At 43.8% G+C, this 13,204-nt stretch overlaps 1 protein-coding gene across 1 annotated transcript in view; it reads right to left on the bottom strand.

Moving 5' to 3' along the window:
- Positions 1 to 13,204, bottom strand: part of LOC103005338 (IQ domain-containing protein F2-like) — a 105,584-nt gene that overhangs the window by 24,372 nt on the left and 68,008 nt on the right. The window lies entirely within an intron of this gene.

Below are 13,204 nucleotides of genomic sequence, written 5' to 3' on the forward strand. Positions count from 1 at the left end.
TGGATTCTTTTTTTTTTTTCTCCATTTATTTGTACATTTATTGTGATTATTGATACAGACATTTTCTATTGTCTTACAACATGCTGTTTATTTTACTTGCTTTTTTTTTGAATTTTATTTTATTTTTACACAGCCGTTCTTATTAGTTATCTATTTTATACATATTAGTGTATATATGTCAATCTCAATCTCCCAGTTCATCCCACCACCACCACCTGACCCGCCACTTTCCCACCTTGGTGTCCATATATTTGTTCTCTACATCTGTGTCTCTATTTCTGCCCTGCAAACTGGTTCATCTGTACCATTTTTCTAGGTTCCACATATATGCGTTTATATGACATTTGTTTTTCTCTTTCTTACTTACTTCACTCTGCATGACAGTCTCTAGTTTCATCCACGTCTCTACAAATGACCCAATTTCGTTCCTTTTTATGGCTCAGTAATATTCCATTGTATATATGTACCACAACTTCTTTATCCATTCATCTGTCGATGGGCATTTCGGTTGCTTCCATGACCTGGCTATTGTAAAATGGTGCTGCAATGAACACTGGGGTGCATGTGTCAGAGAATTATGGTTTTCTCTGGGTATATGCCCAGTAGTGGGATTGCTGGGTCATATGGTAATTCTATTTGTAGTTTTTTAAGGAACCTCCATACTGTTCTCCATAGTGGCTGTATCAATTTACATTCCCACCAACAGTGCAAGAGGGCTCCTTTTTCTCCACACCCTCTCCAGCATTTGTTGTTTATAGATTTTCTGATGATGCCCATTCTAACTGGTGTGATACCGCATTGTAGTTTTAATTTGCATTTCTCTAATAATTAGTGATGGTGAGCAGCTTTTTATATGCTTCTTAGCCATCTGTATGTCTTCTTTGGAGAAATGTCTATTTAGGTCTTCTGCCCATTTTTGGATTGCATTGTTTGTTTTTTCAATGTTGAACTGCATGAGCTGTTTATATATTTTGGAGATTAATCCTTTGTCCTTTGATTCGTTTGCAAATATTTTCTCCCATCCTGAGGGTTGTCTTTTTGTCTTGTCTGTAGTTTCCTTTGCTTTGCAAAAGCTTTGAAGTTTCATTAGGTCCCATTTGTTTATTTTTATTTCCATTACTCTAGGAAGTGGGTCAAAAAAGATCTTGCTGTGATTTATTTCAAAGAGTGTTCTTCCTGTGTTTTCCTCTAAGAGTTTTATAGTGTCCGGTCTTACATTTAGGTCTCTAATCCATTTTGAGTTTATTTTTGTGTATGATGTTAGGGAGTGTTCTAATTTCATTCTTTTACATGTAGCTGTCCAGTTTTCCCAGCACCACTTATTGAAAAGACTGTCTTTTCTCCATTGTATATCCTTGCCTCCTTTGTCATAGATTAGTTGACCATAGGTGCATGGGTTTATCTCTGGGCTTTCTATCCTGTTCCATTTATCTATATTTCTCTTTTTGTGCCAGTACCATATTGTCTTGATTACTGTAGCTATGTAGTATAGTCTGAAGTCAGGGATTCCTGACTGAAGTCAGCTGATTCCTCCAGCTCCGTTTTTTTCCCTCAAGACTGCTTTGGCTATTTGGGGTCTTTTGTGTCTCCACACAAATTTTAAGATTTTTTGTTCTAGTTCTGTAAAAAATGCCACTGGTAATTTGATAGGGATTGCATTGAATCTGTAGATCGCTTTGGGTAGTATAGACATTTTCATAATATTGATTCTTCCAATCCAAGAACATAGTATATCTCTCCATCTGTTTGTGTCATCTTTGATTTCTCTCCTCAGTGTCTTATAGTTTTCTGAGTACAGGTCTTTCACCTCCTTAGGTAGGTTTATTCCTAGGTATTTTATTCTTTTTGTTGCAATGGTGAATGGGAGTGTTTCCTTAATTTCTCTTTCTGGCAGGTGGATTCTTAACCACTGCACCACCAGGGAAGTCCAGTTCATTTCTTTTTATTGCTGAGCAGTATACCATGGTATGAATGTACAAGTTATTTAGCCATTCACCCATTTGGGTTGTTTCCAAGTTTTTGGCTATTATCCAACTTTGAAATATTGTACATGTTTTTGTTTGAACATAGGTTTTCAATTCTCTTGGGTATATGTCTAGAAGTGTGGGTTATTGGTAATTCTATAATTAACTTTTAAGAGACCATTAAACTGTTTTCCACAGCAGTTACCCCATTTTACATTCCTATGAGCCATGTGTGAGAAATCTAGTTTTTCCAATCTTCGCTATCTGCTATATCATAGATATTGCTGTATTGCAGAGATGGAACCAACAGCATTTCATGATGGATTGATGTGGGAGGGAAATGAATGGAGGTAAGTAAAAAGGAGTATTCAGAGAGGAATTTGAATCAAACAGATTGGGTGAATGGTCAAGTGAAGTAATTTTGGTCTTTTTTTTTTTTTTCCGCACTGCGCAGCATGTGGGATCTTAGTTCCCTGACCAGGGATCAAACCTGTGCCCCCTGCAGTCGAAGTGCAGATTCTTAGCCACTGGACTGCCAGGGAAGTCCCTAATTTTGGTCATTTTTGCCAACAGTCTCTCATTAAGTACTCTTGATGAATATTGTTTCTGTGGAGTTGGGGGTAAGGGATGCCCACTGAAGTGAGTTTAGGAGAGAATGGGAGGAGTGGAGGGGGAGACAGTGACAACATATTTTGCTATGAGGAGATATAAGAATTGGAATAGGAGTTAGTCAAGGATGGACTTTTTAAATATGGGGGACAGTTTGTACGCTGATGGGAAACTGATTTAGAGAAAGAAATGAAATTACAGGATGACATCATTGTAAAGGGAAGAGGTGATAGGGAGCAAAAGTAAAAGAAGAGTGCAAGAAGAGCAAAGTGGAGAGGGTGGCCTCAGATGGGGCAAAGAATTCATTTCAACTCAAGAAAGGCAAAAAGTGTGGTGCAAATGATTCTGAGGTGGAGGATGAGAGGATAGGAAGATGGGGTTCCAGTCTGCTGCTATTTCCTCGGTTAAGTGTGTGGTAACATCATCATTTGAGGTTAAGAGGAAAAAGAGGGAGAACTGACCATTTGAAGAGACTTGTATGCAAGAATGCAAGATCTTCAGGTCAAGAAGCAAGCTTATAACCTATTTTCAAAACAGAAATACAGTCACAGATATAGAAAACAAACTTATGGTTACCAAGGGGTAAGGGGGGGAGGGATAAATTGGGAGATTGGGGTTGACATATACACACTATTATATATAAAACAGATAACTAATAAGAACCTACTGTATTGCACAGGGAACTCTGCTCAATACTGTCATGACCTATATGGGAAGAGAATCTAAAAAAGAGTGGGTATATGTATATGTATGGCTGATTCACTTTGCTGTACAGCAGAAACTAACACAACATTGTAAATCAACTATACTCCAATAAAAATTAATTTAAAAAAAAAAGGCAAGCTTATAGAGAAGTATCTTGAGAAGTTTGTCCATCTGTTGTCCTGAATAGAAACCCCAACCATGCAGTATGGTGGTTTGTTTATCTTCAGGGAAGTTCAGCTCCTCTGGTGCAAGATGAAGCAGGTGAAGGGTTGCATTCATCCAAAGGTGGAGAGAGAGAGGGCAAATGGTGGTAAAATTGTAAAAGAATGCTTAATAGACAATGGATCTAAGCTGGGGCAAGGGGTGAGAGCATGACGGCATGATGGGCAGTAAAATACTGGTAAGGTCAATCTCTGGGAAGTTCTTAGGGCTGAAGAAACATTTGGAGTGATGCATAAGAATCAATGGCTCTAACACAGGGGTTGACAAACTTATTCTATAAAGGGCCAAATAGTATCTTAGGCTTGTTGTCTGTACAGTCTCTGTCAAAACCACTCAAATGTAGGTCATAGTTTTCTGACCTCTGCTCTAAAGGATAGAAGGCAAAACTCAGAGATCGGGGTGACTGAAATTATTATTATTGCTGTGATCAGTTTTGAGTGATGACAAGTGTCACTAAACAGGACCCCCTGGGGCCTTCCTGGGACAGACCCCCACACACACCCATGTCCTTTGCCCGCCTCTTGTCTGTAAAAACAACTTTAGCTAAAGAATAAATTTAGGGCTTCCCTGGTGGCACAGTAGTTAAGAATCTGCCTGCCAATGCAGGGGACACGGGTTCGAGCCCTGGTCTGGGAAGATCCCACATGCCATGGAGCAACTAGGCCCATGCGCCACAACTACTGAGCCTGCGCTCTAGAGCCCACGAGCCACAACTACTGAGCCTGCGTGCCACAACTGCTGAAGCCCATGCGCCTAGAGCCTGTGCTCTGCAACAAGAGAAGCCACTGCAATGTGAAGCCCGCGCACCACAACAAAGAGTAGCCCCTGCTCGCTGCAACCAGAGGAAGCCTGCGTGCAGCAGCAAAGACCGAACGCAGCCAAATAAATAAATAAATAAATAAATAAATAAATAAATAAATAAATAAATAAATAAATAAATTTATTTTAAAAAAAGAATAAATTTAATCAGAAAATTTTTAAAAATGCAAAAACAAAGGCAAGCAGTCAAACAAGACAAAATAGTAATAGTTTAGCCATTAAACAAAGTCAAGGGCCTTTAGTTCCTCCTCCAGGGCTAGAGATAATATTCTGAGCCATATCTTTTGATCTGTTTTACAGATACTGAAACCCCCACCAGGTGGAAGAAGTTAACTGTATGCTGCCCACAAGCACGTAGACCCCAGACTGGTTGGAACCAAAAGGTTCATGAGGTTGACTCCTGGTTTCTCACCACCAACTAATCAATAGAATGCCCATGATCTGATCATGTACCCTGCAACCCTCTCCTCAGCATGTAGCCCCTTCCTCTTTTCCCCATACTGTCTTTGAACAAAATCTAAAGAGTGGGGAATTGGTTCTTTGGGATATGTGTCCACCTTCCCCCCAGGGTTGCAAACTTCCTCAGTAAAGCTATCTTTCTTTTTACCTAACACTTGTCTCTCAGTATTGGATTTTTTTTTTTTTTTTTTTGGCTGTGTTGGGTCTTTGTTGCTGCACATTGGCTTTCTCTAGTTGTGGCGAGCAGGGGCTACTCTTTTTTTTTTTTTTTTTTTTTTAAATTATTTATTTATTTATTTTTGGCTGTGTTGGGTCTTTGTTTCTGTGCGAGGGCTTTCTCTAGTTGTGGAGAGCGGGGGCCACTCTTCATCGCGGCGCGCAGGCCCCTCACTGTCGCGGCCCCTCCCATTGCGGAGCACAGGCTCCAGACGCGCAGGCTCAGCAGCCGTGGCTCACGGGCCCAGCCGCTCCACGGCACGTGGGATCCTCCCTAATGAGGGCTCGAACCCGTGTCCCCTGCATTGGCAGGCAGACTCTCAACCACTGCACCACCAGGGAAGGGGGGCTACTCTTTGTTGCGGTGCGTGGGCTTCTCATTGTGGTGGCTTCTCTTGTTGCAGAGCACCAGCTCTAGGTGTGTGAGCTTCAGTAGTTGTGGCACATAGGCTCAGTAGTTGTGGCTTGCGGGCTCTAGAGTGCAGGCTCAGTAGTTGTGGCTTGCGGGCTCTAGAGTGCAGGCTCAGTAGTTGTGGCGCACGGGCTTAGCTGCTTCGCGGCATGTGGGATCTTCCCAGACCAGGGATCGAACTCGTGTCCCCTGTATTGGCAGGTGGATTTTTAACCACTGTGCCACCAGGGAAGTCCCTTGTCTCTCAGTATTGGATTTTTAAACGACAAGCAGCTGAACCTAAGTTTGATAACACAAGCACTAGGGGAATACCACCCAAGTGTGGTGAGCATTTGTTACCACCGAGATAAGCACAGAGATTGAGAATAAGCATTTAGACACTTTTAAAGCAATTTGAAATAGTAATTTTATGTCTGTTTTAATAATTAAAAACAAGCCTTGTATTCTGTATGCCTTTTCCATTTATTTTTATCATAATTTATTTCTTTGTTTTACAAAACAATCAGTCTATGATGGATTGGACATTTAAAAAAATGGTCCTTCCCCACAGACAGCTTCAGAAGCAATGGTCTTTAGTGCGATCATAGGAGTGAAGGACTAAGCTAGGGTGGAAGTCAAAATCACTGGAGGTGAAGGCAAGGGGCTTGGGGGCATCATCCGGTCAATGTTGAAGTCACTAAGAATGGTGTCATACATAGGGTGGAGGTGGTTGATATCAGTGGGAGCCCTATTTGTGTTCAGCACCCTAGAGAAGCTAGCACTGAGGAGGGAGGATGGAGACAGAACTGAGGTTCCTTAAGATAACGATATCCGCTATTTCCCAAAGAAAACAGCATCCAAATTAGCATGAAGGTTGCAAAACCTTGTGTCCAGTCATCACTCAGGCCAGCCTCCTGTGCTTTCTCTGTTCCCAGGAGAGCCAGACAAGTGTCTAACTTCTGTCTGGGGCTTGCCAAACAGAAAGCCAGTGGGTGTAACCCCAGCTGGGCCCCGACAGTAGGCTGAGAGAGTGTGGCATGGCCTCACTCTCAATAAGAGGAGGTATCCAGAGTCTTCAGGAATATAAAGCCCAATGCCTCCCAATTGCAAGTTTAGGAGACAAGACTGATGCTGGGACTGTGGAATGAGACACCTGGCTCTGCATATATGAGGTCAGCCTCAGGCAGCAATTTCTGATTTGCATAGAGTGAGTGGCATACGGCCACTGTGAGTCCAGAACAGGGGCCATAGGTACTGAGGGGTCGGGGTGGGGATGGGAGGGAGAGACACCTATATTGAAGTATTTCCCCAAGTAGAAGAGGAGGGGCAGGGCCTGAATCTTTGGGGTCCCCATCCTGTGGGAGTCACTGAAACACACAAAACCTGGTCAGACATTTATTGGGGCGGTGGAACCAGCTCTCCACCTTATAGTACTCTTAGACTGATAGGATTTCAATATGGAACTCCAGCTGGTTGAAAGTGCCTTCATATTGTGCCTGTGAAACATCACTGGTCTGAAAGGTGAAGCAGCTCTTTGGAGCTTGGAGTATGCAGACAGCATTGCACACTTGGCAATAACGTTGATGGCACTGCCACATGCGAACCCAGGACTGGAGCTTGACTGCCGCCTGCTCCTGGATTACATAGATCTTCAATGAGATCTGCCGCCGCTTATACACCTGCCTCCACAGGACTGTTCTCCACCAGGACTGAATCATCCAGGCCCTGAGGGCGGCTGCCAGCAGGGTCCTACGCACCAGGTTGCCACGCCACCAGGCCTGGATCTTCCCAGCCGCCTTCTCTCTTGCTCTCTGGCGTTGTTTTGCAAGAAGCAACTAACCAAGCAAAGCAGAGGACTCCCAGTGAATTTGTCACCATCAACCACAGCTCTGGTGTCTGCCACAAAGGACCTCTGATCTCCCCTCTTAACAATCAGCCTTTTCCCTGGTGGTTCTGAGGACCCAGGAGACCCGGGTGGGGTTTTGGCTCTAATTCTATCTTGTCTGTGGCCATGAACACATCTGCTCACCCTCTGAGTCACAGTGTTTTTGTCTATAAAATGGGCATATGCTTGCCCTGTGGTCTTCACAAGTTCATGGAATCAGTGGAAACACTTTCTGATCCAGGAGACCCACCATGGATGTGAGGAACCAAAGGGTCCTCATAAGGATGAACCTGTGCATTTGTAGCTTGCACCTCAGCCCAAATTCCAGCCTGTGATGCTGCCTCCTGACGTCTCACACCATGTCACAGCCCCTTGGCGTCTTCCCATCCTCAATTCTTTTGACTTCCACTACTATCTCTCAGTCACCCTCATATACTTCTAGGCCCAGACTGCCCTTTCTCCAGCTCTCCAGTTCTCACTGTGCTGTGTCCCACCTTCCAGGTTGCCTGTGGGTATCCCGATTCCTTGCTTCTCTGCTGTCTCTCTCCCCTGCATCCTTAACACAGATCACCCAGAATAGGGAAGGAATTTACAAGGACAGGAGGGCAACACTGGGCTGACTCCTATGAGACTAGCGATGGAGCCTTTACTTCCAAGGACCCTGGGGTCAGAGGGCCAATGATCTGTGGTTCTCTCATGCTCCTGGGTCCCACCTACCTTTTTTTGCCTCTCTTTCTCTAGAGCATCATTATCTGGCTCAGACTTCTGCAATCAGAATATAGGGAGAAAGCATGAGTGAGGACTAGCCTCTGGGCAAAGTCTCCATAGCCCCAGCTCCCCGTTCCTTCCCTTGGTCCTTTGAAGTCATCTAGTGCTTCCCTCTGCCATGGGACAACTCCCCACGCCCGGGGAAGGGAGTGTCTAAGTCTTACACAGCATTTACTGCCCATGGTTTGGGGGCAGTGGTTCAGGTGTTCACATCCCCCTCTGGTCGCTGCTCCATTGGCCCTGGCAGAGGCAGGCAGGATGGTAGATGAGAAGATAGCCATGATGTCACAAGGGCAACTATGACCCAGGGACCATATTGCCTTCTCCAGGCTCAAACTTGTTGGATAAAGTGGAAACACCTGCCCATTTCCCTCCTGCCAGGGATGGACCAGGGTCTTTGGTAGAACCACAGCCCCTGAGAGTCTGTCTTGTCCCAAGAGTGATCTCTGGTCTGGTCCACCCACAAGATTGTCCTGTCCTCAGCCGCTGAGTAGAGCAGCTCACACAGTGCAGAGGAAGGTGCATGGGCTCAGGCTGCTCCCCATGCCCTCCTGCTTTCTCTGCCATGGTGCCCTTCTTCAGTGGGTGAGAAAGTCCTTCTTTAATGGGGAGCAGTGTGGGTATGGATGGTGAGCAGAAGGGGCCAAGGAAGGTTTGGGATGGATGTACCTCAGCCAATTTCTACTCCCTCCCTCCAGCTGCTGTAATCCCCTGTCCTTCTGTAGCTGTTGGGTTCCACTTAGCAAGTCAATATATGTTCCTTATAACAAAACAAGACTTTTCATCCTGTCTGAAACAGTGGGTTGGAGGAATTTCCCAAATGGTCATTACCTAGGAGACAGGTAATATCCCAGACTCCTCTGGTAGTGGCAGTGGTCATACTTTAAAGTCAATTAGGGGGACTTCCCCGGTGGTCCAGGGCTTAAGACTTCGCCTTCCAGTGCAGGGGTTGTGGGTTCGATCCATGGTCAGGGAGCTAAGATCCCACATGCCTCGCGGCCAAAAAACCAAAACATAAAACAGAAGCAAACCGAATGTAAAATGGATGGCTAGTGGGAAGGTGCTGCATAGCACAGGGAGATCAGCTCGATGGTTTGTGACAATCTAGAGGAGTGGGATAGGCAGGGTGGGAAGGAGGCTCAAGAGGGAGGGGATATGGAGATATATGTATACATATAGCTAATTCACTTTGTTGTACAGCAGAAACTAACACAACATTGTAAAGCAATTATACGCCAACAGAGATGTAAAAAAAAAAAAGCAATATTGTAATAAATTCAATAAACACTTTAAAAATGGTCCACATCAAAAAAAATCTTTAAAAAAAAAAGTCAATTAGGTATTCAGGCTTGCTTCAAAAGCCAGCTGTCTTCTAGCTGTCCCCACCACCATTTCCCAGCTATGTTCACATTCTCTCTCCCTCCAGATCTCAGTAACATGCTGACACTGACATTGCCTCTTCATTTTAAGGCATTATCTATCAACTTCCCACCAAAGAAGATGAGGATTTAATTTTTCTGTCCCACTCCAAACAACCCCACTTTTTCTTCTCCTCATCTTCCCCATGAGGTTATTTGCTTTAGGTCCAATCATGATTTAGTGTTTACATTATCATGACCATGTGAGTGCTACTGACAGCCGTGCCAAGGAGCAAACTCTGATTCCCTTCCTCTCCCTGCACAGTTTCATAGAAGCTTTTATTATGAAAATGTTAAAAATATATATAATTTGATAACAGTGACTCCAAATGTACTCATGACCCAGCATAACCTGTCTTCCTCCTCTGAATTCATTTCTAAGTGACCTCCAATGATTCTCTACAGCAGACAATGCTGCAAGGAGCATCTTTCTGTCTCTTTGCAGCTGTGCAAGGCATTCTCCAGAGATACACACAGGGTGGCTTGCTGAGTCATAGGACAGTTGGCTCCTCCACGCCACTAAATCCTGACAAACTGCTCTCCAAAGTGGCAGCCCCAAGTTTAACCTATGTCAATCACTTACTAATTTTTCCTGAACTGAAAGATGTAAAGTGGTGTTGCCTTGCTATTTTACTTTGCATTTCTCTGAAAAGAGACTTGAGCAGAGTGTGACTCTTAAGAGTGAGTACCTGGGTTCCAGTCTTGACACAGACCCTTTCTGGCTGTGTGAACTTGAGGCAGGAGATAGATGGGCCCCAGGGTGAGTAGCTGGAGTTTGTCCCCTGTGGTCAGATACTCCAAGATGAAGATAACAGCAGGAACAAGAGAGGAGCTGAGCCCTGCCCAGATAAAAGATAGAGACCACATATTTCTCATTCTTTTTTTTTTTTTAATTTATTTTATTTATTTATTTATGGCTGTGTTGGGTCTTCGTTTCTGTGCAAGGGCTTTCTCTAGTTTCAGCAAGTGGGGGCCACTCTTCATCGCGGTGCACAGGCCTCTCATTATCGCGGCCTCTCTTGTTGCGGAGCACCGGCTCCAAACGTGCAGGCTCAGTAGTTGTGGCTCACGGGCCTAGTTGCTCCGCGGCATGTGGGATCTTCCCAGACCAGGGCTTGAACCCGTGTCCCTTGCATTGGCAGGCAGATTCTCAACCACTGCGCCACCAGGGAAGCCCCATATTTCTCATTCTTGAAGTCAAGGAGACCTTTCTACTACACATGTGCAGAAAGGCTCCTTGGGTGCCAAAAACAGAGGGGGCATCACCCCATGATAGGTGATGTCAACCTACCCATAGGCCTCTTCCTATGCGCACACAGGGAAGGACCCTGAGTTAAACCAAATGCAGACTCAGAGCCAAGCAAAGCAAGATGATTGCCAGAGGAAACCTGGAAGTATGCTCCATATAAGTGATTCAAACTACCACGAGGGCATGACTCTCTTGGAGCCCGCCCGAGTGAGAGTATGTCTATTCACACATACCATTTTTCCTCCTAATAAACACTTTACTTGTTTCACTACTTTCTGTGGAAATTTCTTTGTGGAAATTCTACAAAGCCAACGGGCCAGGGCCTTGTCACTGGCCACTGGTCTTCGTGGTCTAGTGGCTACTAGCGGGGGTTACTGTTTGTTGTGGTGCACGGGCTTCTCATTGCGGTGGCTTCTCTTGTTGCGGAGCACAGGCTCTAGGCGTGCAGGCTTCAGGAGTTGTGGCACGTGGGCTCAGTAGTTGTGGCTTGTGGGCTCTAGAGTGCAGGCTCAGTAGTTGTGGCACACGGGCTTAGTTGCTCTGCGGCATGTGGGATCTTTCTGGACCAGGGCTCAAACATGTGTCCCCTGCATTGGCAGGCTGTTTCTTGACCACTGCGCCACCAGGGAAGTCCCTGGACCTCCAGCATTCTCTTGTATGACTTCCTTGGATAACCCTTTGCTGGACAGAAATGTTGCAAATATCCTTCCCAGACATCATCTGCCTGTTAACCTTTCCCATGGTGTCTTTCATTGCACAGATATCTTTCCATTCATTTCCCCCTTTATAATCGTGCTTTCTCATCCAAACTCACACATTTTTTCTATTAGATTCTGGTTTATGTTTTACATTGAGGTCTTCACCAAGTGACAGGAACATGATTCTGCACACCGTGTCGCCCTCTTTCTAGGATTTAGTCCCTCATTTTGATAGAGCACATCCTATCTTAGTTTCCTAAGAAAAGGTGCATTGACACAAATTTGCAGAGAGATGCATGGTTGAAAATGACTTTATGCTCAAATCTGATTGATAGTTTTGCTTAGTATAGAATTGTAGATTGAAAATAATTTTCTTCAGAATTTTGAGGACTTTGTTCCACTTTCTTCTAGAAGTCTAATGCTACTCTGATTCTTTAGTCCATGGGATGTAACCTATTTTTTTACTTTTTGGAAGCTTTAAAATCTTCTCTTTATCTCTGATGTTATGAGTTTATTGTTGTTTCAATAAATACTTATGTAATTAGTACACGATTCTATCCAGGTCTTAGATGATTCAAATCCTACTCTCTAGAAATGACTGTCCCACCATCCCTGACGATTCTCTCAGCTAACCATCCCAGGTCCCTCATCCCTAATAGACATGTTGTTCTCAACCTCTCCAAGATTTTTTTTCTTATTCATTGTGTTGGGTGCTTGATTAGCCTTTTAGTTTAGAAAACTCATGTCATCAAACTCTGGAAAACTTTATTGTATTCGTTTTTTAAAAAAAATAATTTCTACCCTTCAATTTTCTCTATTTAATACTTATACAAATCCTATTAGTAAGATCATAGATTGATCCTCTAACTTTTCAATATTTTCTACATTATCTTCTAACTTTTTTTGTTCTACTTTTTTGGAAGATTTTCTCCATTTTTTTAAGAGTCTTAACTTTCAAGAGCTCTTTCCTGTCTTCTGAATATTCTTTTAATGGCACACCATTCTTGTTTCACTGATTTATCATCTCTTATCAGTCTAGAATGTTAGTTATAGTTGCTAGTTTGGGGTTGTTTTTTTTTAACATTTTTCTTCTGTTCCCAGTATTGCCTCTATTTCTTTTAAGCCTTTTTTTTCCTGTTTTTGTTTTTGTTTCAGTCTTTCATGTTAGAAGCTTTATGCAAATGTCAACGATTTACGTTAAATGTTCCGTATTTAAGTGTAAGAGGAGAATGCTAAAAAATCGAAAGGAAGCTCAGCGTCCATGGGTGGAGCTTATGATGCCATTCAGTAAGGGTTAATAAGGCAGAGTTGGGTTTTGTTTCAAACATCAGTATTCATTTGTTTTATTCTTTGGAGCTTGTGGTAGATTGCATTAGTGGCCTTATACTGACAACTTTTGCTATGGGACTTTGAAGTTTCTTCCCATAAGGGAACAGAATCTATCTTCCTGTGTCTTGGGTTTGGCTATGTGACTTGCTTTGCCCAGTAGAATAAGGTGGAATGATGACATGCAAGTTTGACTTTGGCTTTGAAAGGCTTTGCCCATTTATATTTGCCCTTTTGCACTTCTGCCATTGCCAAGACAAGAAAAACCCCGGGTAGCCTGCTGGTATGAGGAGGAGGAAGAGAAAGTAGCCTGCTGGTATGAGGAGGAGGAAGAGAAACGTGGAGCAGAGCTTCCCCGGCCAAGCCACCCCAGTTCAACGCAGGCTAGGTCAGCAGGCTTACTGTTGCATGCCACTGAGGCTTGTGGCAGTTTGTTATGCAGCATTTGTGTAGCAATAATGGACTGATTCCCCAG

This window comes from Balaenoptera acutorostrata, chromosome 10 (assembly GCF_949987535.1).
Source record: "Balaenoptera acutorostrata chromosome 10, mBalAcu1.1, whole genome shotgun sequence".
Classification (NCBI taxonomy): Eukaryota; Metazoa; Chordata; class Mammalia; order Artiodactyla; family Balaenopteridae; genus Balaenoptera; species Balaenoptera acutorostrata.